Below are 26,596 nucleotides of genomic sequence, written 5' to 3'. Positions count from 1 at the left end.
TTCCTTAAATTTTCCTTTCATCTTATTCAAAAGGCAAAAGAATAAAGCACACAGCGTACTAATGCTGAGGAAGGGAAGACAACTAGGAGGAAAAAATTAAAGAAACACAATAGATGGACACTGAAAATGTAAAACTCCAGTTAAAAAAAAAAAAAAAAGAACAAGTGAGGCAGCCCAAGTATTCCAACAACACACTGCAGGACACACAATGAATATTTAACTTTTCTGAGCCCTAGTTTCCTCATTCCATGTAAGATTTCTACATTCCATTAGAAAATCTCTCACTGATAGTAAAAACTGGTGACCACTCAACAAGAAGAAAAAGAATGAAACTGGTTTTCATTCCAGCAGGAAAAATATGAAGAAAAAGGCTACTTCCAAAATACAAATATGGAGGAAAACTAACTTTAAAAACAGCTAAAACACATTCTACACTGTTCTTGCTTAGATTCATCAAGGTCCACTGAGAAGAGATGAATTAACACAATGACTAATCAAAGAACTGCCAGGGGAAAAAAGACAAAAACTACTAATTTTGGAAGAAATCTGGAAAACATTAATTCCAACTGTCAATAAGCTAACACATGATATAAAATTATCATGCCTCAAGATAGCTGGAACATAAATTATTAGGTACCAAAGACCTGAGTGTTTAGAAAGTATATTTAGAAAAGAGAAAATGTCATCATTAAATTTTAAAAATGGATATAGTTCTAATCAAGGCTAGTTATCTAATAAGGTTAATTATTAGTTATCTAATATAGTTATCTAATATCTATAGTTATCTAATAAGGTTAATAGTTTCCCACACACCCACACTGGATAGTGAAATTACAGGTAATTTTTCCTTCTTCTTCCCAGATTTTTTCTATATGCTTTCCTACATATATTACTTTGGGAGGAAGACTATGGGGGAAACTTTTAAAAAGTCCCTACACATGGTTAAGTAATGGAAAATGATGATTCCTCTCAAGAAAGGAAGAGCAAGCCCTCAGGTAGAAATACATTTATGATTGTGGTTCTCAGACTAAATTGAGAATCAAAACACCACAAATAAAAGGAAGGTTAGGGGGTGACTTGCAAAAACCAGAGATGTTTGGGGTCTACTTTTAGTCAAACACCCAGGGATACCAAGAAATTTCCCTGTGGCCACTGGACTGCCCACTAAACTCAGGAAGGAGGCGGCGGCCCAGTAACAACAGGCACAGCTGCCACCCACGTCCTGGCCTCCCATTCCATCCCCACTGAATAGACCCTGGGCTCCTGAGCATCGGCGGGGTCTAGGCCTGGGGCATGGTAGGTACGCGATAATTAAGTACCATTAAAGGTAGGAACGAAGAAGTCCATGTTGACGACTGGGAGACAGACAGGCAAGCACACAGACACACGGACGGACTGACAGGGCAAAGGCACGGCTCTGTTTAGAGCAATGCTGAGGACCAGCCTGTAAATGCAGAGGGACTGCAGGGGACAGAAAATCACTTGACAAAAAACGGTATCAGGCAAGATGGATGCCAAGTCCAGGGGGGTAACTTTGATATGCAGAATATCTGAGTGGCATTAAACCATCTCCCTACACTGCTTATTTGTTGCAAGGGAAGATGACAAATTGAGTAACTGCACAGTGGCTACACCAGCTACATCTTGCAGGGGTGATCAAAAGTAACCTCCGCGGTGAAGGTGGACATGGGCTGCCTGCAGACAAGCACCCTGAGGAGGGCAGGACGCCTGGGCTCACTGCAGCTGAGAACAGCGAACCCGCAGCTAACCGAGACGAGACAGCAAACAACCCAGAGCGAGGAATGCTTTATTTGAAAATGAAAAAAAAAAAAAAAAGTGGGGAGGACTGCATTCTTCACAAATGTCAGTGTCATAAAAGACAAAGACAGACTATGGAAATGTTCCAGATCACGGGAGGCTGAGGAGACATGTGGCAACCCACTCCAGTATTCTTGCCTGGAAAATTCCATGGACAGAAAAGCCTGGCAGGCTACAGTCCATGGGCTCAGACACGACTGAGCACACACACACACACACACACACACACACACACAGACATGACATGACAACGAAATGTGATATGTGTTCTCAGACTGGATCCTCCGGTGGCAGGAAAACGTGTGATAAAGGGCATCCTAGGTCTGCTGTCCAAAAGCACCGTGATAGTTAACTGTGTGTATGGCTCTGGGCTGCACAGAGAGCTGGTAAGATACTCTTTCTAGATACATCTGGGAGGATGTTTCTGGAAGAGACGAGCATTTGAACAGTAGACTGAATAAAGATCTTCCCTCACCAGTGTGGGTTGGCAGTGCCCAACCTGTTGAGGGCTGGAATAGAACAAAATGATGGAGAAGTGGACAGAGGGCAAATCTGTTTTTCCTCCTTGAGTTAGGACATCCACCTTCTCCTCTGACATCAACGCTCATGGTTTTTGAGCCATCAAACTCAGACTGAACTGTTACCAGCTATTCTGTTTCTCCATGCTACAGAGAGATTATGGAACTTCCAAGCCTCCATATTCACACTGACCAATGCCTACCAAAAAAATAAAAAAATCCCCTCTGATATATATCTGTATACATCCTATCAGGCTTCTGAGGTGGTGTTAGTGGTAAAGAACCTACCTGCCAATGCAGGAGATGCAAGAGACTTAGGTTCAATCCCTGGGTCAGGAAGATCCCCTGGAGAAGGGTAAGGCAACCCACTAAAGTATTCCTGCCTGGGAAATTCTATGGTCAGAGGAGCCTGGTGGGCTATAGTCCATGGGGTCACAAAGAGTCGGACACGACTGAAAGTGATTTAGCACACAGCATGCATACATCCTGTTGGTTCTCTTTCTCTAGAAAACCCTGACTGATACAGGTTTTGGGATAGAGAATGGTTCTAGACGAATAGGATTTTCCCTTGAATTGGAACCAAGGTTTCTGGAACTGACTTTGTAATGACTATTTCCAGTAGCAAATAGAGTACTGATAGCAGTCTATGGTGTGAACAGGAAAACGCTGTCCCAAAGCCCCACCAGACACACAGGCCTGCCGATTCCCAGCTGAACGCATTCCCTTCCATCAGAACCTTGTGGGTTAAGCACTGAAGACACTAAAGAGTATTCATCATGTGAACAGTATTTCCAAGTATGACAGAAATACAGTAGTGGCCTTCAATAAAGTTACCTAGCACAAGAAGGCGGAGAAGGCAATGGCACCCCACTCCAGTACTCATGCCTGGAAAATCCCATGGACGGAGGAGCCTGGTAGGCTGCAGTCCATGGGGTCACAAAGAGTCGGACACGACTGAGCGACTTCACTTTCACTTTTCACTTTCTTTGGAGAAGGAAATGGCAACCCACTCCAGTGTTCTTGCCTGGAGAATCCCAGGGATGGGGGAGCCTGGTGGGCTGCTGTCTCTGGGGTCGCACAGAGTCGGACACAACTGAAGTGACTTAGCAGCAGCAGCAGCAGCACAAGAAGGATTTTTAAGTAAGTATGTGTTTTTAGCAAGTGTTTTAGGGAAAAAATGAGATACCAGCCTATGACTCCACCTGTGTTACTTCTTATGACAAGGCTCAGTTTGAAAAAAAAAATTAGGTAAAATACTATGGCATAAAATATAGCAAAAACAATGAAAGCGTAAAACAACTAAAGTATGGAAAACTGCTTACATATATCTTACTCATTTACTAATTTTTTCATTATATTCTATGAAATCAATTAAATAGTTAAGAGTTCTCTGCTCTAAATCTGTCAGTAAATCAGGGTGTTTGGAAAGTCAGTCCCCGCCCCTCCACTGGCAAGCCTTCACAGGCGGCCTCACTCCCTAGTTTTCACACATGAATATTGGCACCTCGATGACACCTCTCAGAAAACACTGTGGCCAACGAAATGTCCTAACTCTGTATACTGAGAATTAAACATTCTGAGAATTAAATAAGAGAATTATATATTGGGTTGGCCAAAGAGTTCGTTTAAGTTTTCTGTAAAATCTTATGGAAAACCCCAAATGAACCTTCTGGCCAACCCAATATGTGGAGAATGAAAACTACAAAATATTAATTTTCTACACATTCAGAGCTTTCCTTTAGATTTGAGTACCATGGCTTCCCTGGTGGCTCAGACGGTAAAGAATCTGCCTGCAATGTGGGAAACCTGGGTTCGATCCCTGGGATGGGAAGGAGGAGGGCTGGGCAACCCACTCCAGTGTTCTGGCCTAGAGAATCCCAGGGACAAAGGAGCCTGGAGGGCTGAAGTCCACGGGGTCGCAAAAAGTCAGACACAACTAAGTGACTAAGCACAGCACACACACAGCAGCTAGAATCACCCTAACAAGAAGCTAACGCCCTACTACCATAATCGCGGTAAGAAGTGGACTTGCACACGGCTCAAACCCAGGTTCACATCTCGCTCCTGTAACTCCCCAGGCCGGTGCTCCAGGTAAGCAGGTCGGCAGGCAGGCAGATCCTGGCGCTTTCCATCCGGATGCTCTGCCTCAGAGCTCGCCCATTCTCTGCATCCCCCTGACAGAAGCAGCAAAGAGGCAGGGCGTTGCCTCTTTAAAACCTTGTCCCAAAAGCAGCATCTGCCACTTCCACTCATTCCTGTTTCACTGCAAGAAAATCTGAACAATGTCCCCTGGAGCCGTGCATCCGACCACGTGGAAGGGAAGGCCTGAGTTAGGTGGACAGCTAGCCATCCCTGCCACCAATCCAAAAATCATCGCACTACTAGCCATTCTACCATCAATGAAGGTTTTTGGTCTTTATTTGTTGCTGTTGTTCAGTTGCTTGGTCTTCATGAGACTTCCCAAATCCTGATTTGATAAATACAGTGGCCCTTTAAGAGCATAGTTAGAGAGCCATTAGTTCCATATTTGTAAAACAAAGAGACTTACAGACAATATCAATCATTGGAAAATTTAGCTAATCATCAAAACATGAATCCCTTGGGCCTACATGTGGAAGATTCTAATATCTGGGGTGGTGACAAAACCTGTGGTTTTAAAGAGCTCCCTGGTTGACTCTGATGAGGCAGATTTGGGCCCACTGGCTAAAAGTCCCTCCTAACCTCAAGAAAACCTGTATACTTAACACACATTCACCAGACAGAGCTGAGGTGGAGAGGAGAGCAAAAAAGGTGAGTCAGGACGGAGAAAAATGTACTGCCCTAAACAGGGCCCCCACACCAGATTCCAGTCTCATTTGCCTACCTAATAACTGCTGCTAAGTCACTTCACTCGTGTCTGACTCTGTGCGACCCCATAGACGGCAGCCCACCAGGCTCCCCCATTCCTGGGATTCTCCAGGCAAGAACACTGGAGTGGGTTGCCATTTCCTTCTCCAATGCATGAGAGTGAAAAGTGAAAGTGAAATCGCTCAGTCGTGTCTGACTCTTCACCACCCCATGGACTGCAGCCTACCAGGCTCCTCCGTCCATGGGATTTTCCAGGCAAGAGTACTGGAGTGGGGTGCCATTGCCTTCTCCACCTAGTAACTGGCCACACATTATTCCGAAAGTGACTTTCAGCAAACACTGCCTCAATCTGCCACCTTGAAATCCTAGGGTTTTAAACACCACCCCATGGGAAGCCAGATTATGGACCCTGAAGATTCTCAATGAAAGCCACTCGATCTCATTTTCTGAAAGACTATAATTTCCACTACCTCTCCTTGAATGATCTGAATTTTCTAGACTATTTTTATACATACATTACACCTTAGTTTAAATTCTAACAGTTTTATAATTTTATACAGTCCTATAAAGCTGTGATTCCTCATTCTATAATAACTGATCCAATAACGATATATCAAATTCTGATCCCTAATTCACAATAATTCACAGCTGAACTGTACACTCGGGAAGGAGTGGCTTGTTGCTTGTTGCAGGTCTAAAGCTCACATATTTCACTATATTTAGTAACTGACAAGCAGGCTAGGCTTTGGTCACACTGGATGATCATACTGGTGTTACTCCAACTGCGTTAAGCAATGTCTCTTCCCAAGGAGGTTTCTTATTACCTTGCTTGTTTTTATCTAAAACTACTCTGCTTTTTAACAAAAGGGGGAATGTACAGCATATAAGGGAAAACAAAAGAGAAGTGTGAACATCAGATACACTGAAAAGCACTGAGAATCAGGACTGAGAATGTCTCGCTTTAGCAAAATACAGCTGAAACAAGAAGAGCTGAAGCACCTAAACTCCATCTGAAGAGGCCTGCGCTCCACGTGTGTCCGTCAGGGACCTGCGACAAGCCCTACGTGAGTCTGAAATGCAGACATCCCGCTATGGAAGGGCTCTCGCAGGCTGTCAGCTCCTTAGTGAGGGGCTGGCTCTGCTAGAAAGGATGACATTACATAATTACAAACGCTTGACACTTCCCATGTTTTAGACAATTTCAGCACTCTGAATATCAAACAAAAATAGTAGAGCTATTTGGTTCCACAGGCCATGAATTTGACTTCAGGCTTCTAGAACCATCTTTTAATTGTCCCTATACTTACTCATTTCAAGGAGCAACTGTCACACCATGATGGCTTAAATTAAAGTTTACAGCATAAGTAATGTTTATTTAAAAAACAGTCCTCGTAATATGGGATACATATGACACTTCAAAAAAAAGTTATCAAAGGTAAGAAAGAAAAAAAAAGGGGGGGGGAGGCAGATTTCTCAAAAGTGCCCTTCTTAGCAACCTAAGCAAAGAAGTAATGGCTTCCTAAATCCTACAGCATGATATGACCACTTCCTAATGAAATGGAAGATACAGTCCTTAGAATTAAAACAAAATGCAATTACTTTTCCTGCTTTGAAGACCGTCAAATGCTAGAATAATAAAGGCATGTGTGTGTTAGTGGCCCAGTTGTGTCCGACTCTTTGCGACCCCGTGGCACTAATTTGCATGTCTCTAATTATTGATACTGGGCTTCCCTGGTGGCTTAGTGGTAAAGAATTTGCCTGCAATGCAGGAGACACAGGAGACTCAAGTTCGATCTCTGGGTCAGGAAGATCCCCTGGAGAAGGAAGTGGCAACCATTCCAGTATTCTTGCCCAGAAAATTCTATGGACAGAGGAGCCCGGGGGGCTACAGCCCATGGGGTCACAAAAGAGTCAGACACAACTGAGCACCGCATACAGTCATGTACTGAAAAGACCTATTCTCACTTGTGACTTTTCTGGTCACTTTATTGATAGTTTCTTTCAATAAACAAAAGTTGTTGATATGAATGTTGTCAAACATCAATCTTTTCCTCTACAGTCTGCACCTACTACGATTTGTTGAAGAACCTCTTCCCTCTAACAGAGTAACAGAACAATTCCCCTACACTGTCTTATAAAAGTTTCACAGCTCTGCCCTCTATTTGTAAGCCTCTAACTGACTTTGGTGAGTGATATGAATTAGAAATGCATCCCATGGATAAGAAGGCCCCTGTTTGGTAAGGGCCACAGTCACAGCCAACCATTACTAGACACCAAATGTGCCCCACATGAACTAGTGGTAGGTGTTAATCATTACTTTACTGAGGTTTATACTGATCTCTCATTGAGGCAAACAAAAAACTGGACATTGTCAGTTCAATGTCAGTTCAAACTTGGAAGGTTTAGCAAATTAGTCAGAATATGATCCCTAGCCACCATATTTCAGACAAAATCTTTAAAAATACCCCAAAAGGGAGATGGAAGGGAGGGGACATAGGCATACCTATGGCTGATTCAAGTTGATGTTTGGCAGAAACCAACACAACTCTGTAAAGTAATTATCCATCAATTAAAAAGTAAGTTTAAAAAAATACCCCCATAAACTCAATGTTATCTTATTCTTAAAACAAAAACAAAAAAGAGCAAGAGAGAGTTAAGCATTGGGGAAATAGGGAAAGTGTGGGAAAATACACATTCTCAGTAGTACTGGTTGGCATATAAACCTTTACAACCTTTCTAGAGGGTCATTTTACAATTGATAATCAGAAACTTTCAAATGTCTATCCTCTCTGAGCTACCAATGACTCTACAGAATTTACCTTAAAAAAATAACTGGACAAAATACGCGTTTAAGGATATGTTAAGGATATGTACCATGGACGTCTTTACAAAACAAAGACTCGGGAGCAACCCAATACCCAGTGACGGGCACTGGTTAACAAAGCTGCTGTGTCACGTCCACACTGAAATTCTGTGCATATTACAGAGCTGCAATGATGTGGGGAAACATTCACAGTATTCTGGGAACATTCACAAAAACAGTTACAAAATGCACACATAACATTCCTTTCAGTTTAGTTCAGTTCAGTCGCTCAGTCGTGTCCGACTCTTTGCAACCCCATGAATTGCAGCACGCCAGGCCTCCCTGTCCATCACCAACTCCCGCAGTTCACCCAAATTCATATTCATCGAGTCGGTCATGCCATCCAGACATCTCATCCTCTGTCGTCCCCTTCTCCTCCTGCCCCCAATCCCTCCCAGCATCAGAGTCTTTCCAATGAGTCAACTCTTCACATGAGGTGGCCAAAGTATTGCAGTTTCAGCTTTAGCATCAGTCCTTCCAATGAACACCCAGGACTGATCTCCTTTAGGATGGACTGGTTGGATCGCCTTGCAGTCCAAGGGACTCTCAAGAGTCTTCTCCAACACCACAGTTCAAAAGCAGCAATTCTTCGGCACTCAGCTTTCTTCACAGTCCAAATTTCACATCCATACATGACCACTGGAAAAACCACAGCCGTGACTAGATGGACCTTTGATGGCAAAGTAATGTCTCTGCTTTTCAATATGCTATCTAGGTTGGTCATAACTTTCCTTCCAAGGAGTAAGCGTCTTTTAATTTCATGGCTGCAATCACCATCTACAGTGATTTTGGAGCCCCAAAAAATAAAGTCTGACACTGTTTCCACTGTTTCCCCATCTATTTCCCATGAAGTGATGAGACCAGATGCCATGATCTTCGTTTTCTGAATGTTGAGCTTTAAGCCCACTTTTTCACTCTCCTCTTTCACTTTTATCAAGAGTCTTTTTAGTTCCTCTTCACTTTCTGCCATAAGGGTGGTGTCATCCACATATCTGAGGTTACTGATATTTCTCCTGGCACTCTTGATTCCAGCTTGTGCTTCATCCAGCCCAGCGTTTCTCATGATGTACTCTGCATAGAAGTTAAATAAGCAGGTTGACAATATACAGCCTTGATGTACTCCTTTTCCTACTTGGAACCAGTCTGTTGTTCCATGTCCAGTTCTAACTGTTGCTTCCTGACCTGCATATAGGTTTCTCAAGAGGCAGGTCAGGTGGTCTGGTATTCCCATCTCTTTCAGAATTCTCCACAGTTTATTGTGATCCACACAGTCAAAGGCCTTGGCATAGTCAATAAAGAAGAAATTGATGTTTTTCTGGAACTCTCTTCCTTTTTTGATGATCCAGCGAATTTGATCTCTGGTTCCTCTGCCTTTCCTAAAACCAGCTTGAACATCTGGAAGTTCACGGTTCACATATTGCTGAAGCCTGGCTTGGAGAATTTTGAGCATTACTTTACTAGCGTGTGAGATGAGTGCAATTGTGTGGTAGTTTGAGCATTCTTTGGCATTGCCTTTCTTTGGGATTGGAATGAAAACTGACCTTTTCTAGTCCTGTGGCCACTGCTGAGTTTTCCAAATTTGCTGGCATATTGAGTGCAGCACTTTCACAGCATAGTCTTATATATTTATAGAGTGTCTCTTTATACCAGGTACCAAGCAAGTTACTGGTTAAAGAGAAAGAGGTCTGTTCCCTGCCTCCTAGCAGCATTCAGGCCCGGGGAGGAGACAAACCAGGTATGTATCTTCCAGCTGACTCGGGCTGGGACATTACAGGCACACCCATTTCGAAAGCACAGCCAAGTTACAGGTGGAGATGTGTAATACAGCCAGCAGTTTCATCAGCCAGGAGAACACATGCCCCAGTGCCCCAGGGCGGGCCAGGGGTGGGCAGGGGGAGATGAGGGGGAGATGAGGGGCGGTGAGGCCCTGTGATGATCATCCATCTCCCACGACAGTGCTCCAGGAAGATTTCAGGAAATGCAGCCGATCCTGGAAGGCTATGCGCTGGAAAACACACATACGACAGAACCATAGCAACACAATTCCGATAAACAGCTTCCACCACTGCCAGTTCAAGACGGACACTGACTGAGATCACAGACAAGTCGCTGAGCCAGTAACTGGTCTCCCAACAGCAACACCGTTGCCCTTCCTCCTGTCTGAGTCTAACAAATGCAGTGAAGCCTCCCAAGAAATCTTCCACGGTTCACGTCAGCCTCAAAGGATTCTGACATGAGATGTTAATTTATTTCAAACTTATGCACCAACATCAGTCATTAGAAGGGTCAATAATTATGAAGAGAAAATGTTTAACCATAGAGCACAGAAAGATGTCAGACACCACCTCAACCAAGAGGTCAAAGGTAACATTCACCACTGATAAGATATACCGACATCACGTGCACTCCAGTGTAAGGCACTGAGGGCAAGCTTCACCACTGGGGTATTCTTGCCCAAAACACCTAACCCTCAATTTAATCCTAAAAGAAGATGACACAAATTCAAACTCACTAACAGTCTACAAAAGAACTGACCAGGACTCTTCAGAAGCGCCACAGAAGTGTTGTTTTCAAACTGTGCTGTTGGAAAAGACTCTTGAGCATCCCTTGGACTGCAAGAAGATCCAACCAGTCAATCCTAAAGGAAATCAGTCCTGAATATTCATTGGAAGGATTGATGCTGAAGCTGAAGCTCCAATACTTTGGCTGCCTGATGCGAAGAGCTGAATCATTGGAAAAGACCCTGATGCTGGGAAATTTGAAGACAGGAGAAGGGGACGACAAAAGATGAGATGGTTGGATGGCATCACTGACTCAAGGGACATGAGTTTGAGCAAACTCCAGGAATTGGTGATGGACAAAGAGGCCTGGCGTGCTGCAGTCCATGAGGTCACAAAGAGTCAGACACAACTTATTGACTGAACAACATCACCACCACTCTTCAGTAGTATCAAGGCCAAAGAATATAAACCTAAAAGGAACTGCCACAGATTGGAAGAGACTGTGGAGACATGATCAGTTCAGTTCAGTTCAACTGAGTCGCTCAGTTGTGTCCAATTCTTTGTGACCCCAAGGACTGAAGCATGCCAGGCCTCCCTGTCCATCACCAACTCCAGGAGCTTACTCAAACTCATGTCCATTGAGTCAGTGAGGCCATCCAACCATCTCATCCTCTGTCATATCCCCTTCTCCTCCCACCTTCAATCTTTCCCAGCATCAGGGTCTTTTCCAATGAGTCAGTTCTTCGCATCAGGTAGCCAAAAGTATTGGAGTTTCATCTTCAGCATCAGTCCTTTCAAGGAATATTCAGGACTAATTTCCTTTAGGATGGACTGGTTGGATCTCCTTGCAGGAGACAGGGTAACTATGTGCAAAGGAGGTCCTGGAATGGATGCTGGACCAGGAAAAGGACATCAGAGCTGAAACTCAAATACAGTCTTCAATTGTATCAACACCCTGGTTTCACTAACTACGCTCTGGTTACATAAGATAGTAACATCAGGGACCTGGCTGGAAGGTTATAGAACTCTCTAGACTGTTTTTGAAATTGTTTTATAATTCCAAAATTATTTCAAAGTAAAAAGCGTTTAAAAATTATTTAAGATGAGAGGTAAAAATGTACAGGGACCACTCATTAACTCTAACATTAAAATACTCTACCTCTTCCAATAACTGTGCTAAAAAACCGCAGCAATTACAAATAAGGCTTACACCAGAATAAATGACAATTATTCAATAAAAGTCCATAAATGGGATAATCTAGATAGCAGAGTCGGAGAAGGCAATGGCACCCCACTCCAGTACTCTTGCCTGGAAAATCCCATGGATGGAGGAGCCTGGTAGGCTACAGTCCATGGGGTCGATAGAGTCAGACACAACTGAGCGACTTCACTTTCACTTTTCACTTTCATGCATTGGAGAAGGAAATGGCAACCCACTCCAGTGTTCTTGCCTGGAGAATCCCAGGGATGGGGGAGCCTGGTGGGCTGCCATCTATGGGGTCGCACGGGGTCAGACACAACTGAGGTGACTTAGCAGCAGCAGCAGCAGCTGACCACTACAATCATCTTCAAAAATTACCCCTGAAAATGCCAAAATGACTCTGAGAAATAATGCATGTCTAGTCCTTTCTATTTTCATCCATTTATATGATGTCCTTTCAATTGTGTCTCTGACCACTAGAATCATCTACAAAAATTACCCCTGAAAATGCCAAAATGACTCGAAAAATACTCTATGTCTAGTCCTTTCTATTTTCATCTAATCATATGACATTGGTGCATTACTGTTTGTAATGAGTATGAGGGGAAAGGTGAGGCTGGTAAAACCTGTGGTTTACTTGCTTTCCTCTTATAAGAGATCAAAGGCAACATCACGTGAGACCAGGTTCCCAAAGTGTGGTCTCGAAGCTAAGAGCTTCAACATCACCCAGGACCTGTCAGAAGTAAGAATTCCCAGACCCTGTGCAGACCTGCTAAATCAGAGGCCCTGGGTGATGTCCAGCATCCATGTTTTCACAAGGCCCCCAGGTGACTCCGATGCACCTTAAATTTGAATAACACTGATGCTTTAAAGAGCAGAAAGATTGGCCTGTAAAACAGGAGGCCTGATTCTAATCCTTGTTCTGCCAGTAATTTCTGAGACGGATCTGTCACTTAGCTTCTGTGGGGTTCAGCCTCCTCATTAGACCATGAGGGAATGAAACAGATCGCTTCCACAGTCCTTATGCCCTCTAAAATGTGACAACTCTATGAGGCCCAAAAGTGAAAAAAAGAGCCACAGCATCTCACATATTTCTCTTTCATCAAAAAGAAACAAAAGTTCTTCCTTTCATCAACTGGTCTGAGTCATATTTTTCATTGTTTTAAATAAAGCTGCATAAACTTTGCTTTAATGAAAGTCATATAAACTCTGATTTTACAGTTTTTCTATTTGTTTTATATCAAGTTTGTTTTGGAGGAGTTCCACATAATAACAAAAATTCCAACAAACCGTTGCTACAGACAGAGTTGTAACTTTCGCCCCCCAACCCCTACCCCAAATTCATAATTTGAAGCCCTAATGCCGTGTGACAGTATTTAGCGATGGGGCCTTTGGGAGGTAGGCTTAGTAAGGTCATGAAGGCAAGGCTCCCAAGATGGGACTGGTGTCCTCTTAAGAGGAAGAAAGACCAGCGTTCTCTCGCTCTCCGCATGAGAACAGAGCCAGAAGGCGGCTGTGTGCAAGCCAGGAAGAGCCCTCAGCAGGAATCGGCACCTTGATCTTGGACTTCTCAACCTCCAGAACTGTGACAAACAAACGTCTGCTGGCTCGGCTACCAGGCTACGGCGTTCTGTTAGAGCAGCTCAAACTGACGAAGGCACTCAAAGTCTCTGCGTGGGACTCTCACACACCACCTTAGAGTTCAGAAGAAGGGTGCTCTGTGACCTCTCATGAGTGTGATCAGATCGGAGGAAGCATTTAGCAAGCTTGAAAAACAGTAAGTTTTGTTTCCTAGACCTTTGGCCTAAGCTGCTGCTGCTACTGCTGCTAAGTCGCTTCAGTCGTGTCCGACTCTGTGCGACCCCATAGACGGCAGCCCACCAGGCTCTCCCGTCCCTGGGATTCTCCAGGCAAGAGCACTGGAGTGGGGTGCCATTGCCTTCTCCAATGCACGAAAATGAAAAGTGAAAGTGAAGTCGCTGAGTCTTGTCGGACTCTTCGCGACCCCATGGACTGCAAGCCTACCAGGCTCCTCCTGGGTTTTCCAGGCAAGAGCACTGGAGTGGGGTGCCATTGCCTTCTCCGTTGGCCTAAGCTATACCAACGTAAATATAAGCTCTGTCTTTATTCTTCCTACATCTGCAGTTTATATCAGACACTGACACGTGCTTGGCTCTGTCCTGGTCCAAGCTTCTATCAGCCTGATCCCAGTGACCCCGGACCTTGGTATGATAACCCCACTATTCCTTCAGAGGCCAAGAATAGTATTTCTCCTTTTGTGTATTTAAAATTATTGTGACTTTATGTTACCAATATACATGTTTTTTGTTTCAATGAACTCTATGAAACTCAAAACCAAAATCATAATGCCTGTTATTATCTCTTGCTATTCCACTAAACAGTATAACAACTCAAGGAGGGTTGTAATTACCAAAGGTCTAAGCAAATGTTGTACAAGTGAGACATTATGCAATAATTCTTTCCTGGAAGAGTGAAATTATTTAGGAAAATGAGAAACTGTTGATTGGAAGAATCTTTTGTACTGCATTTCATTTTTAAAAAGTACACTTTACGTTTCAGTTTGAGAAGATAAGAATGTTCTGGAGGCAAATGGTGATGATGGCTACACAGTGTAGACACACCTAATGTCACTGAACTGTACGCTTAAAATGGGTAAAATGATAAATCATATATTATTTATATATCATATCATATCATATTACCACCAAAAACTGATCGACTGATAAATTACACTGGGCTTCCCAGGTAGCTCAGATGGTAAAGAATCTGCCTGCAGTGCAGGCAGAGATCTGGGTTCAATCCCTGGGTCAGGAAGATCCCCTGGAGAAGGGAATGGCAACTCACTCCAGAATTCTTGCCTGGAGAATCCCATGGATACAGGGGCCTGGCAGATTACAGTCCATGGGGTCACAAGAGTTGGACACGACTGTGACTAACACACAGTAAATTACGATACCTTTTAAGATTTATATTTAAAACATACCCCTGCATTTCAAGCTAAGTGCCACCCTCATTTTTTAAAATATTCGTGTAATAAACATTCTTGAGAAACTCAAAATAAAAAAAAATAATAAAATGTATCGGTCTTAGGTATTTCCATTACGACAGGGCTTTAACTTATCCTCCTATTCATGGATTTATAAACCGGGATTCTTCTCACACCCTGTGATACCTGAGAAACAGATCTCTTCTTTGAGGGGCTGTGAGAGAGGGAGGGAGGAGAATCAGATTAGAAGAGTCTGTTTTATAACGTCTGGAGAGAGCTCTCCTCTAATAAAACCTAATTAGAATGAATGCTGGGGAAAACGTCCCATCAATCAAGGGAACCCCCATTAACCCTGGAGATCTCACTCAAGGCTGCACCCTACAGGCTCTCAGCGCTCCTCCCCCACAGTGACCACTCCCGCTGTGGGCCCGCGCTCCACTTCAGCACTGAGCACCAGGCACTGTATCTGTCTGTGTATCTGTCTCCACGACCGGCCCTGAAATCATCTCGGGCAACACGTTCATCTCTCCTTCACCTAGAAGAGTGTCTGACAGGAAGCAGGAAGTGTTTAAGTCAAGTCAGAGGCTGTGTTTTGCTGAACAACAATGGAACTCTGTCCAATCTTGCAGTTTTTGTGCAAATTTGAAATTATTCGAAAATAATTTTTTTAAAGGGGGGCGGGGGGGGGTACCAGTAGCAACTGCGCTGTCCGCAATCATCACAACTGTCTCACATGCCACATCAGAAGACACGAGCTACTGGAGAGCCCTGCCCTAGTGTTCACCACCGACGACACTAGGCGGCCGTCATTTCACACGGAGCAAACTTGAAAAGGAGGCTTCCCTGGTGGCTCCGTGGTAAAGAATACGCCCGCCAGTGCAGGCAGGGGGCCGGGGTTCCAACCCTGGGTAGGGAAGATCCCCTGAAGGAGAGAAGTATTCTTGCCTGGAGAATCCCATGGAGAGAGAGGAGCCTGGAGGGCTACAGTTCATGGGGTCGCACAGACTCGGGCACGAGTTAGTGACTGAGGACTTGAACACAAACTTGAAAAAGAATGAGTAACAAATATTTGAGATTGGAATCCCCGGTGTTAACTTTGGCCAAGTTATTTACTCTGGGTCTCCTTTGGTGAAAAGGGAATAATTCCTACTCTACAAGACTGCTGTGCTAAATGAAGCATACAGAGTATCTGTCAAACGAGCTCCTAAGGATGCTCTGATCAATGTATGTCCGGTCTTCCCACTGGACTAACAAACACTTCACCGCAGGGCAGCTGCAGGCGGTGACCAGTTCCAGGGGCTCAAACTGTAAAGTTCTCCCTCGATCGGCGCCAGGGCTACGATCCTCTATGAAGGAGTCATGCACGTGTGCGCGTGGGTGCCCACCCCGCCCAGGCTTCCTGTTGCAGAGTTCCCCTGGAAAACAACCCGGGCCGTTCACACCACGGCGCAGCCGACAGGGGTCAGACGCTGCTGCGGCCCGCGGCGCCCGGCTGGGTCCCCGGCTAGCGGCCCGAGAGCACGGAGGACGCGCCCGCCGGCTGCACCGGGCGGGACCCGCGGCGGCCGGCAGCCCGAGCGGTCTGTGTCCCGGGCCGGGCGGCTTGAACCTGAGCGGCCGGGCCCCGAGGCCTCCGGCGCTCCGCCCGCCCAGCGTCCGTAACGGCGGCGGCGCGGCTCGGGGAGGCCGGGAGCGCGCGGCCGGAGGCGGCCGGCACGCGGCGCCCGGGCGCGCTGCGCTTCCCTGCTGAGCAGCCCGGCGAGGGGGAAGCGCCGATCGCGGGCGGGGGGCGCGCGATCGCGGCCTCGGCGCTGACAGCCAGCCCCGCGGGGAGAGCCCGGCGCGGGTGGCGGGCGTGTGTCGGGGGCGTCGGGGCGGCGCCGGGAGGGACCGGCGAGCCGGGAGGGGCGGAGGCGGGGGGAGGGGGGCGGAGGCAGAGCGAAGGGCCGCGGCGGGGCGTCCGGCGCCCATCGGCCCGCGCCCCGGCCCGCGGGCCCCCGCCCCCGGGCCCCGCGCTGACGCCGGACGGCCCCCGCCCCCACGCCCCCCGCCCCGGCCGGGGGGTAGCTCACCTGTTTGCCGGCGGGGCCGCTCCCGCTCGCCCCTCTGACTGACTCCTCCGGCTCACCGTCTTCCCTCTGGGAGGAAGGGGCGGGACTTCCGGCTTCGGCGCTCCCCACTTCCGGCGGCTACCAGGACTACTAGTTCGGGGACGGGGCGCCGGGTATCTTGGCCAGAACCCCGGCTCTTGGAACCGGGGCTAGTGAAGGCCACATCGAGTTCTCCCTCCCTGTCCCGACGGGCCGGCGGGCCTGTATACCTCCAGTGTTAAGTCTGGTGCCTCCTGCCGGTAGTCACTGGGCTATGGAACAGGAAGTCCCGCCCCCTCCCCAAGTGAGGAAAACAGAAAAATCGGAGAGGTCGGCTGCAAACCAGGGAAGACAGGGGTCAATCAGGGTGGACGACTAGCAGCGTCCGACCCGGAGGGCAAGGCGGGGTTTGCGGGGCTCCCCAAGTGGATTCCTGCCGGACGGCCCTCCGTCCCCCCGACCCCGTGCCCACCAGTCCACCCCTGCTCGCCCGCCTTCGCGGATCCCGGGGGAGGCTGCCGCCCTGGGCCCGAGCGGGCCGAGCGGAGCCTGGCGCTGGTCTTGGCTGGGACAGGGTCTCTGCCGCGCCGGGCGCGTGCGCGGCTCCAGGGACTCAGGAAGACCTGACGAGCTCCTCAAAAAAAGGGATCCTCGGAGCCACGGGCCGAATTCCGATACTAACAGGGAGGCAGAGATGCCAAAGGTGGTTGTTGGCCGGTTTGGCAAGAGAAACCGAAGACCCCTCGGCCGTTGAAGTCGTCCCCGCCGAACCGTTTTTATAAACGTGAAGGGCACAGCGCAAGAAGGGTTAGGAAGACAGGCACGATGGAGCCTAGTACCCACCACCCCCTCCTGCCCCTTTCCGAGGGACTTCCGGCGACCTGAAGCTTACAGCCTTTTCTCAGGAGACTCAGAAGTCCGTCTGGAGAGAGGAGGACCGCAGCTTGAAAAGTCCGCAGAGGAGCGGGCCGCTGTGCCGCCCCGCTTGGGATCAATGTAAAAAGACAGAGCTTGCTAAGGAGTTTTGACTTTATCTCAAAGATATAGGGAGGGGAATTTCCTAAATAATCAGCTTTGTATAATTTTTAAGTAAGTAGAGTTTTTCCAGGATAGTATTACAAGGATAGGCTTTCTCAACCTGGTGGATCAGATGGTAAAGAATCTGCTTGCAGAATGGGAGATCCAGGTTTGATCCCTGGGTGGGGAAGATCCCCTGGAGAAGGGAATGGCAGCCCACTCCAGTATTCTTGCCTGGAGAAGCCCATGGACAGAGGAGCCTGGCAGGCTACAGCCCAAAGAGGGAAACACAACTGAGGGACTAACATTCTAACTTCTTAACTTCTCAATCAACTCTGAAGGCCAGCTCCAGATCAGTGATTCTGAACTAGAACATTCAGTTGATAATCGTTTTTAAATTCTGTCTTATATTTTTCTAGACATTATCTGGTCAAATTGTTGTAATCTACCTGAAGCCTCATATGTCTGTCACCCACAACAGGAAATTGCAGCTTAGAAGAGTCAACTATTCCCAAGATCACACAGCTAGGAAAGGTGGACCTCGCTTGTAAACTCGACAGTCAGCCTTTTCCAGTCCACCATCCATCTTTTGGATGACAAGGTGATGAATTTCTCAACAGTTACAGTAGCTAGCACTGTTTTCCATGTGGAATAGACATTCTGTTGATTTTGAGTTCTGATTTATCTTGCTACCTTTCTTTTCTTACCTTGGGAATTTGACGTTCCTCTTCCTTCTTGGAGCAGTGTAATCAAACCTGAGTTTATTTTTCAGTTCCCCATCATCCGTTATTTTACTGAGACAGGCAGGACCTTTACATCGTATAGTGACTTTCAGGAAGTCAAGTTGACTTCATTTTCCTCATGTATGAGTCATTTAGGGTAAAGTTCCCTTTTAAATTCTGTTAAATGTAATTGGAGATGTTCTCAAATTTCCAAGCCACAGTAATGCTGTTGCTGTCAGTAAACCAGACTTTGTTCCATTAGATGATACTAATAACAGTGATGCTATGCATGCTAAGTCGCCTCAGTCAAGTCCAGCTCTTTGCGACCCCATGGCCTGTAACCCTCCAGGCTCCTCTGTCCGTGGGATTCTCCAGGCAAGAATACTGAAGTGGATTGCCATGCCCTCCTCCAGAATAACAGTGATAGCCTTAGTTTATAAAGCACCTACCTATGTCATGCAGTGTGCTAGAGAATCTAAGAATATAGGGAAAAATTGATTGTTTTTCTGTGTCTTGTTAAGAAATTTTATATATAATATATATATGTATGTCCGTGTGTGTGTGTGTATGTATATTATATATATATATATATATATATATATAGTAAGGACTTTCTTGGCTCAGTGAATCTGCCTGCCAAGGGGTCAGGAAGATACCCTGGAGAAGGAAATGGCAACCCACTCCATTACGCTTGCCTGGGAAATTCCATAGACAGAGGAACCTAACTGGCTGCAGGCCATGGGGTCACAAAAGAGTTGGACACCACTTAGCAACCAAACAACAATGCATATGTAATAAAGCCCCTTTGGAGCTTCTTTAAGAGATGTTTGTTAAAGGGCATGTCCTTCCATGGCTCCTGGCCTCCATTTTTTCCTGAAGGGCAGAGGTCATTCAAATCTTTTCTCCCTTTTATATTTCCCTATATGTAATTTGTTATTTTTCTCAGGCTACTTTCAAAATTTTCTCTGTATTTTTGGCTTTCAGCAGTCTTGATTATGCTGTGCCTTGACATGGTTTTCTTCATAGTTATCCTGTTTGGAGTTTTCTGAGCTTTTCATACCTGTAAATTTATGTATTTCAGCAAGTTTGGAAAATATGAAACAATCATTTCTCGAAGTACTTTTCCCATTCTCTCTTTTTCTCTTGAATTCCAGTTAAAGGATCAACCCTTCCCAGGATTGAACTGGGGTCTCCTGCATTGCAGGCAGATTCTTTACCATCTGAGCCACCAGGGAAGCCCAGACACACACGAAACCTGTTGATGCTATGCATGACTCTCTGAGACTCGGTCCTCTTGTCTTCAGCCTTTTTTTTCCCCACTGAGAACTTGAGCTTGGATCATTTTCATCAGTCTGTCCTCTATTCACTGATTCTTCTGTCATCTCCTGTCATCTGTTAGAAGCAGCTAGTGATTTTGTTTCCTTAATTCAGATATTGTATCTTCTAGTTCTGAAATTTCTAGTTCTGTCTATTCTACTTCTAAAAATAAAAATTTCTATTTCTCTACTGAGATTTCTTATTTGTTGACTTATTAAAGACATATTTTCCACTAGCTGCTTTGATATTTCATCTTACTCCAACACTGAAATCATCTTCAGATTAACCACTAATTGGCTCTTTTCTCTTGATTATGAGTCATGTTTTCCTTTAAGTGTCCAGTAATTTTGGTTGTATCCTAGATATTTGAGTAAGGTGGAGCCCCTGAATTTACATGTTCTTCTGCAGAGGTTGTTGTTACTGTTTTAACAGGCAGTTATTTTGGCTGTACTCACACTCTGTCTGTCATGATAGCAGTGAGATCACATTCACTTCCCTCTACCTTAGCCGGCAGGATTTAACCTGCCTCACACACACACAGTCCCAAGGTCACCCAGAGACTCAGGCAGACTGTGTGGAACGTGGGGCTGAAACTCCTCCCCTCACCCTGCACTGATGTCATAACCCTGGGGTTGGCCTTCTGGCTCCTCAGGTGTGGTTGTACATAAAATTTAGATAACTGCCTTTATCTAGTTACAATTATTTATTTAAATTTGAAAGGAAGCATTGGTGACTTCCCTGGTGGTCCAGGGGTTAAGAAGGGGATGTGGGTTTCATCCCTGGTCTGTGAACTAAGATTCCACATGCTGCAGAGCAACTAAGCTGACATGCCGCACCCATGACTAGACAGCCCGCGTGCCACAGCTGGAGAATCCGGACACTGCTCAAAAGATCCCCTGTGGCCGCTAGGACCCGATACAGCCAGAGAAATAAATAGAAATGCAACCAAAAAGAAGCATTGGTCATTTTTGGTGATTAACCATTCTTGATGACTAATTTACTTTTAACAGTGTCATTTAAAGTTCTAATTTCCTTTAAGTTAGCGCCTTCTGCCATTACATTCACATGCCATACAATAACAGTGCAAGTGTGCTGTGAACACTTAACCACACTAGAATTTTAAATGTAAGTTCTCCTTGAATGTGTTTTGGTGAAGTTCAGTGTGGATGGTGAGATGATGTAAAACTTCATACTTTCTGTTACAGTCAAAGGCATAATTTCTCTGACATCTTCATTCTCAATAAGAAATTACACTAGAATGTTTTTAAGTAAAACTTTTCCACATAATGACAATTTTTTTCCTTGTTCAGTCTACCTAATTGAAAAAAGCTCAAGCATTTATTTACTTATCATAACTGTTAAGAAATTATAGTCATTACATCTACCATCAGTTCTCCACATGACGGAAAGAACAAGACTACATTACTTTGCTTCAGAAAATCTGTATTTCTGTCTGTACTTCACTGATTGATTGAGCCCTTGGACAGCCCCGCAAAGAAGAGAATATACCCAACACAGCCCTCTGCCTCCCCAGGCTTGCTTCCTAAAGAGGAAAACTGATTCAATCCATTGAGAGGGAGGTTATCTTTCTTAAGTGGCCTACGTCTAAGGGGCAGATATTACAGGGTTGGTCAGTGGAAGAACAGGAATATACGCAAAAGTATTAGGACTTAGGTTTCAGTGCTTGTCATGAATGGCAGTGGTATTATGAACAGGTAAACGATTATGCTAGATTTAACCATAGAGTACATTATCACAGAAACAAGTATTCCTGCTGGGAGCCAGCGTGAGGAACTCTGCCATGGCAAAGGTCATGAGGAAGGAGGCTCGGCATACGCAAAGGCGGGATCGAGTCCCTCAGGAGTCCCCCTGGAAATTCTCGAGCACCTACCCCCAAAACCAGAGTCTGCTTACTTTACTGCTTTGTGCTCTCACCTACACCTCTGACTTTATGGGGGGCTGTCCCCGACCACCTCTCTCTGAAAAAGAGTTAACTTACAGCTCCAGTTAATAAAGTTTCTGGGCGTCCCAAGGGTGTTTCAACCTACAAACTCCTTTGGAAGTCCTCTAGCCTGCCTAAATAGGTTCTTCCGGCCACATGTGATTGTTCAGAGCCTCCCAACTGTGAGAGGCATGAGATGTTCTAAACTGTCTAAATACAGATTCCTTTGAGCAGTTAAAAGATTGATTAGAAATTGTATTGGTGAAGGGTTTTTCACTTATTGGGCCAATGTTTGCTGCTAAGTTGCCATATCCCTTACCTACTGTGTCCCTGGCAGTGTATTGGTTAATATAATTGGTGCATAGGAATGTAAGTAGTAGCTTTAATGTTTGTAACCTTGGACCCTTGAGTTAATTCTTTTTCTTGTTTAGCCCAACACACCTTTGCCCTATAGGAATGCAACTTTATCTAATGCTTTCGGAGGGTGGCGCCTGACTTTAGAATAATCACCTTTAGAGAAAAATAAGTTTTCTGAAGAAAGGATCTTAAAATGTTAACAGGCCTCCGGGCCAGAAGATGATGTAAATCACCTAAACTTTTGCATATGATAAGTTTGCAGGAAGAAAGCCTGGCTTACTGCTGACTCTACCCGTTCCCCCATTATCCTCTATGCACAACTTAAGGTATAAATACTACTTTGGAAAAAAAAAAGTGCGGGCCTTGTTCACCGAAGCTTGGTCTCCCCATGTAGTTCTTTCTCTCACCTTCTGGCTGAATTATTCAGCCTCTTTTCTCCACTGAATTTTCCTGCTGAGCTATCCTTATTCTATTACTCTTTATATCTCTAATTAATATTTAATTAAGCAATTGTTTCCTGATCCTCGCCGACACCGTCCCCGCTTCAAATTCCCTGGATCCACCTGGGCTGGACCCCGGCATATTCCATCTTAACAGAGTCAAGACCTCAAATCATTGTTTAACTCTAGCTATTACATTTTCAGTTAATATCCAAACTTGAAACCAAATTTGAAAATTAATGGCCAGATGGCATTCACTAGATATAACACTAAATATTTAAAATAGTATTTAAAAATCACTTGGACCTGTCATAAAATGGAATTTGCTTGGGGGTTGTTTTTTAAGTGAGAGTAGCTGTCAGTAGAAGAGAGAAGCCAAGCACAGTTGCGTCATCTGAGCTTCCTTCTTACTCCACTTTTGGGAATCGTGGAGCACATGTTCTGTTGAGCATTCTGTGCTTAGCACAACCTTCTTCCTCAGTGGGCCGTCAACCCTGCAGGAAACGCAGGGCAGCATTACCCAACCTTCTGATTGCTCAAGAGACATCATTCGAGTGAGGTCTGCTGACTCTGAGACGCTGACATCTGAAGTGCTCAGAACGAGGCCACGTGGAACACGGTGACGGGAGCCGTGAGGGGCTCACGGGCAGCTGGTGTGGCCCCAGCAAAGACTCCAGTGCAGCCCGGGAGACAGGGGCTGGCAGCAGTGACCCCCGGCGTGACTTGTTCCGCGTGCCTTCCCCAGTACCAGCTGCCCCAAGTCAGCTTCCCCTAGGAACAACGTGAGGCAGAGAGCACGAAGATAAGTCCAGGCCAGGGACAACCCAAAAATGCAGCTGCAGAACCAGAAGACGATGTCAGCAAGCAATACTGAGCACCTACTGTATGCAGTGCACTGCGCTGGACCCGTGAAGTACAGAGATGAGTGGGAAATGGAAGACAGAGATGGGAGAGCAATGTAAATGTTTGCTTTTTTTAATTTCCTTTCATTGGTCTCCTGTCCAATAACTGAGTTGATTTCTCTCTGCTCTCTCAGTGGAACCAACCTGAAAAATACTTCCTTTCTGGCTCCCAAATCACAGCAGAACCCAGGTTGCCACATGGCTCAGGGCCAGGTGGGAAACCCAGGTGGAGCTAAGAGAGTTGTGGAGACCCCTCATCACCCCGAGGACTGAATGCTTAACCAGAGGTTGCAGGGCTCGGCAGTGCAGCAGGAAGGTAGATCAGTGAAGGAATAATCTTATAATTTAGTGCTTTGGTAAAACTGATGTTACTTTGCTCAGAAGTGGCTACAACGTATCTTAACCACCCTTGTCTGTTGTCTAACATGAACACCCCTTTAAAAACACAAACTGGTGGACTTCTCTGGTGATCCAAGACTGGCTGCCAACACAGGGGACACAAGTTGGATCCCTGCTCCAGGGAGATTGCACGTGCCGTGAGGAAGCCAAACCAGAGAGCCACGGTTACTGAAGCCCCCGTGCCTGGAGCCCACGCTCCACAGCGAGAGACGCCGCGGCCGTGAGGAGCCCACGCACTGCCCGGAGAGCGGCTCCCGCCGCCTCAGAGACAGCAGGCCCGTGCACAGCAGCGGAGACCCAGTGTAGCTGTGATACATTTTTAAATTTTTAAATATTTTTACAAAATACAAATTGGCATCATAAACTTCTTGTATATTTAGTTGTTGGGAACTCTGTGAAATACACCAGGTAGGTCCCACAAAATCCAAGGTGTTAGAAGACTCAGTGTAAACTGGTGAGCATAAACCAAGCTTAATAGGAAAGAATATCAAACACCTGCCAGTCCTTAACAGCTAGCATTAATTTTTTTTAATTTATTTGTCTTTATTTGGCTGTGCTGGGCCTTCATCATGGCATGTGAGATCTAGTTCCCTGACCAGGGGTCAAACCCAGGTCCCCTGCGTTGGGAGTGGGCGTCCTACCCACTGGACCCACAGGGAAGTCCCAACAATTAGCATTTAAATGTCCTCTAGCAGCAGCAGCAACAGTAGCATCAGAGGAAGAGTGCTCCCGCCTGAGCGCCCTCGTGAGGCTAAGGCCTCAGCTGGGTCCCACATCTGTGATGCGGGTCAGGACAGGCTGAATTACTGGCCCTTGGGTCCAGCCATGTTAAATGAGGGGCTGCTGCTGCTGCTAAGACACTTCAGTCATGTCCGACTCTGTGCGACCCCGTAGATGGCAGCCCACCAGGCTCCCCCACCACTGGGATTCTCCAGGCAAGAGTACTGGAGTGGGTTGCCATTTCCTTCTCCAATGCATGAAAGTGAAAAGTGAAAATGAAGTCGCTCAGTTGTATCCGACTCGTAGCGACCCTATGGACTGCAGCCTACCAGGCTCCTCCATCCATGGGATTTTCCAGGCAGGAGTACTGGAGTGGGGTGCCATTGCCTTCTCCAAAATGAGGGGCAGAAGTTTTAAAACTGACATTTCAAGAACCCATGAAGCAGTGAGATGTGTTATGCTTATTTTTTATTTAGAATTATAAGAGAAACATTTTTTAATAAACCCTTAAATCCTTCTCAATTAATGTGATTTAAATAATGAATTTATAAAGAGTAAATCGGCTTGTTTACATATCCTCGACTGTAGAAAAATTGCAATTTTTTTTTGTTTGTTTACACCATCAAATCCAATCAAGCCAAACAAGATGGTTAACTGAAATGATTAATGATTAATGCATTGGCTGATGGCTTTAAATTTAGACTGTGTTATTGATGTCAGGGTTGATTAGTTCTCTATCTAAAACTGATGCTATTAAGAGCTTTGAGCAATTTAGATGTAGTCATTGAGTAAAGTTCCAGCTGGGTGAGAGAAATCCTATCAGGATGAATTCTGCGGTGGCAAATTCACATGTGCACAGATGCTGAAGAGAAGGCAGGCCTTTATTGGAGGGGCAGGAAGGAAGACCGGGATGCAAGAGGGGCAGCAAGCTGGCATCAGGTAAAGAGGCTCAGAATTTCAAACACACTCGTCTTCACCCAAGGAATCCCAGGGGGCATGATCCCACTCATCATTTGCATCTCAGCAGTTTTGAAGAAGGAAAAGGGGAACAGGAGGCTAAGGTGGTACCATGCTGTAGTTGAGCTTCCCAGGTGGTGCATGGTAAAGAACCTCCTGCCAGTGTAGGAGGCATAAGATACGTGGGTTTGATTCCTGGGTCTGGAAGACCCCCTGGAGGAGGAAATGGCAATCACTCCAGTATTCTTAGGTCACCTCTCCCTGCTCTAGGCGGAGGTAGGGTGGTGTGTTATTTACAACCCACCTGAGACTCTCTTATTTTTTGGCTTCCCTGGTGACTCAGCTGGTAAAGAATCCGCCTGCAATTTGGGAGACCTGGATTCGATCCTTGGGTTGGGAAGATCCCCTGGAGAGGGAACGGCTACCCACTCCAGTATCCTGACCTGGAGAATTCCGTGGACTATACAGTCCATGGGGTCAAAAAGAGGCGGACACGACTGAGTAACTCACTTTCACCAGTATTCTTGCCTGGGAAAATCACCTGGATGAGGAGCCTGGTGGGCTACAGTCCATGGGGTTGCAAGGAGTTGGACACAACTGAAGCAGCTTAGCACATGAACACGTTTTAGTAACCCCTCTAACAGGGAACCCACAGGGGAATCATAGTAGTCAATGCAGGAGACCAACACATTTATCAACAAGAGAAAGACGTATGGTAAGAGCAAGGGTGACATAGGACAGACAGTCAGTGGGTGGAATGATTGTGTCTCTTGAGCTCTTAGAGGTCTGGAACACAAACCAGGATTACGCCAATGGAACTGCAAGCAGAGAACGTAGTCAGAGGCTTGTCCTCGCCCTGAAGGGCACCGCAAGCCCAAGCCGGAGAGGGCTGCAGCAGGGCGTGGGAAAGCAACTTGTCCAAGGTGGCTGTGACTTCAGAAAGGCGTGCAGCAGTGACATTAAACCATGTCCAATGTC

The 26,596-nt window shown here is 45.9% G+C and overlaps 1 protein-coding gene and 1 long non-coding RNA gene across 5 annotated transcripts in view; one reads left to right on the top strand and one right to left on the bottom strand.

Moving 5' to 3' along the window:
- Positions 1-16,974, bottom strand: part of ZNF407 (zinc finger protein 407) — a 393,000-nt gene extending 376,026 nt beyond the window's left edge. For 2 of the 4 annotated variants that reach the window (XM_025273694.2, XM_044934538.2), the window contains exon 1: positions 16,828-16,974. The gene's annotated coding sequence lies outside the window, so the exon portion shown is untranslated. The remainder of the gene's footprint in view (positions 1-16,827) is intronic. The other 2 variants (XM_044934535.1, XM_044934536.1) reach the window with 1 other exon arrangement.
- Positions 16,975-17,031: 57 nt separating this feature from the next.
- LOC102401224 lies at positions 17,032-20,090 on the top strand. Its single transcript, XR_328083.3, has 2 exons — positions 17,032-18,463; positions 19,739-20,090. It is a non-coding gene; the product is annotated as an uncharacterized LOC102401224 (long non-coding RNA).
- Positions 20,091-26,596: the final 6,506 nt, after the last annotated feature.

This window comes from Bubalus bubalis, chromosome 22 (genome assembly GCF_019923935.1).
Source record: "Bubalus bubalis isolate 160015118507 breed Murrah chromosome 22, NDDB_SH_1, whole genome shotgun sequence".
Taxonomy (NCBI): Eukaryota; Metazoa; Chordata; class Mammalia; order Artiodactyla; family Bovidae; genus Bubalus; species Bubalus bubalis.
The sequence above is the reverse complement of the archived record's forward strand: the minus strand, read 5'-3'. Positions and strand labels throughout refer to the sequence as shown.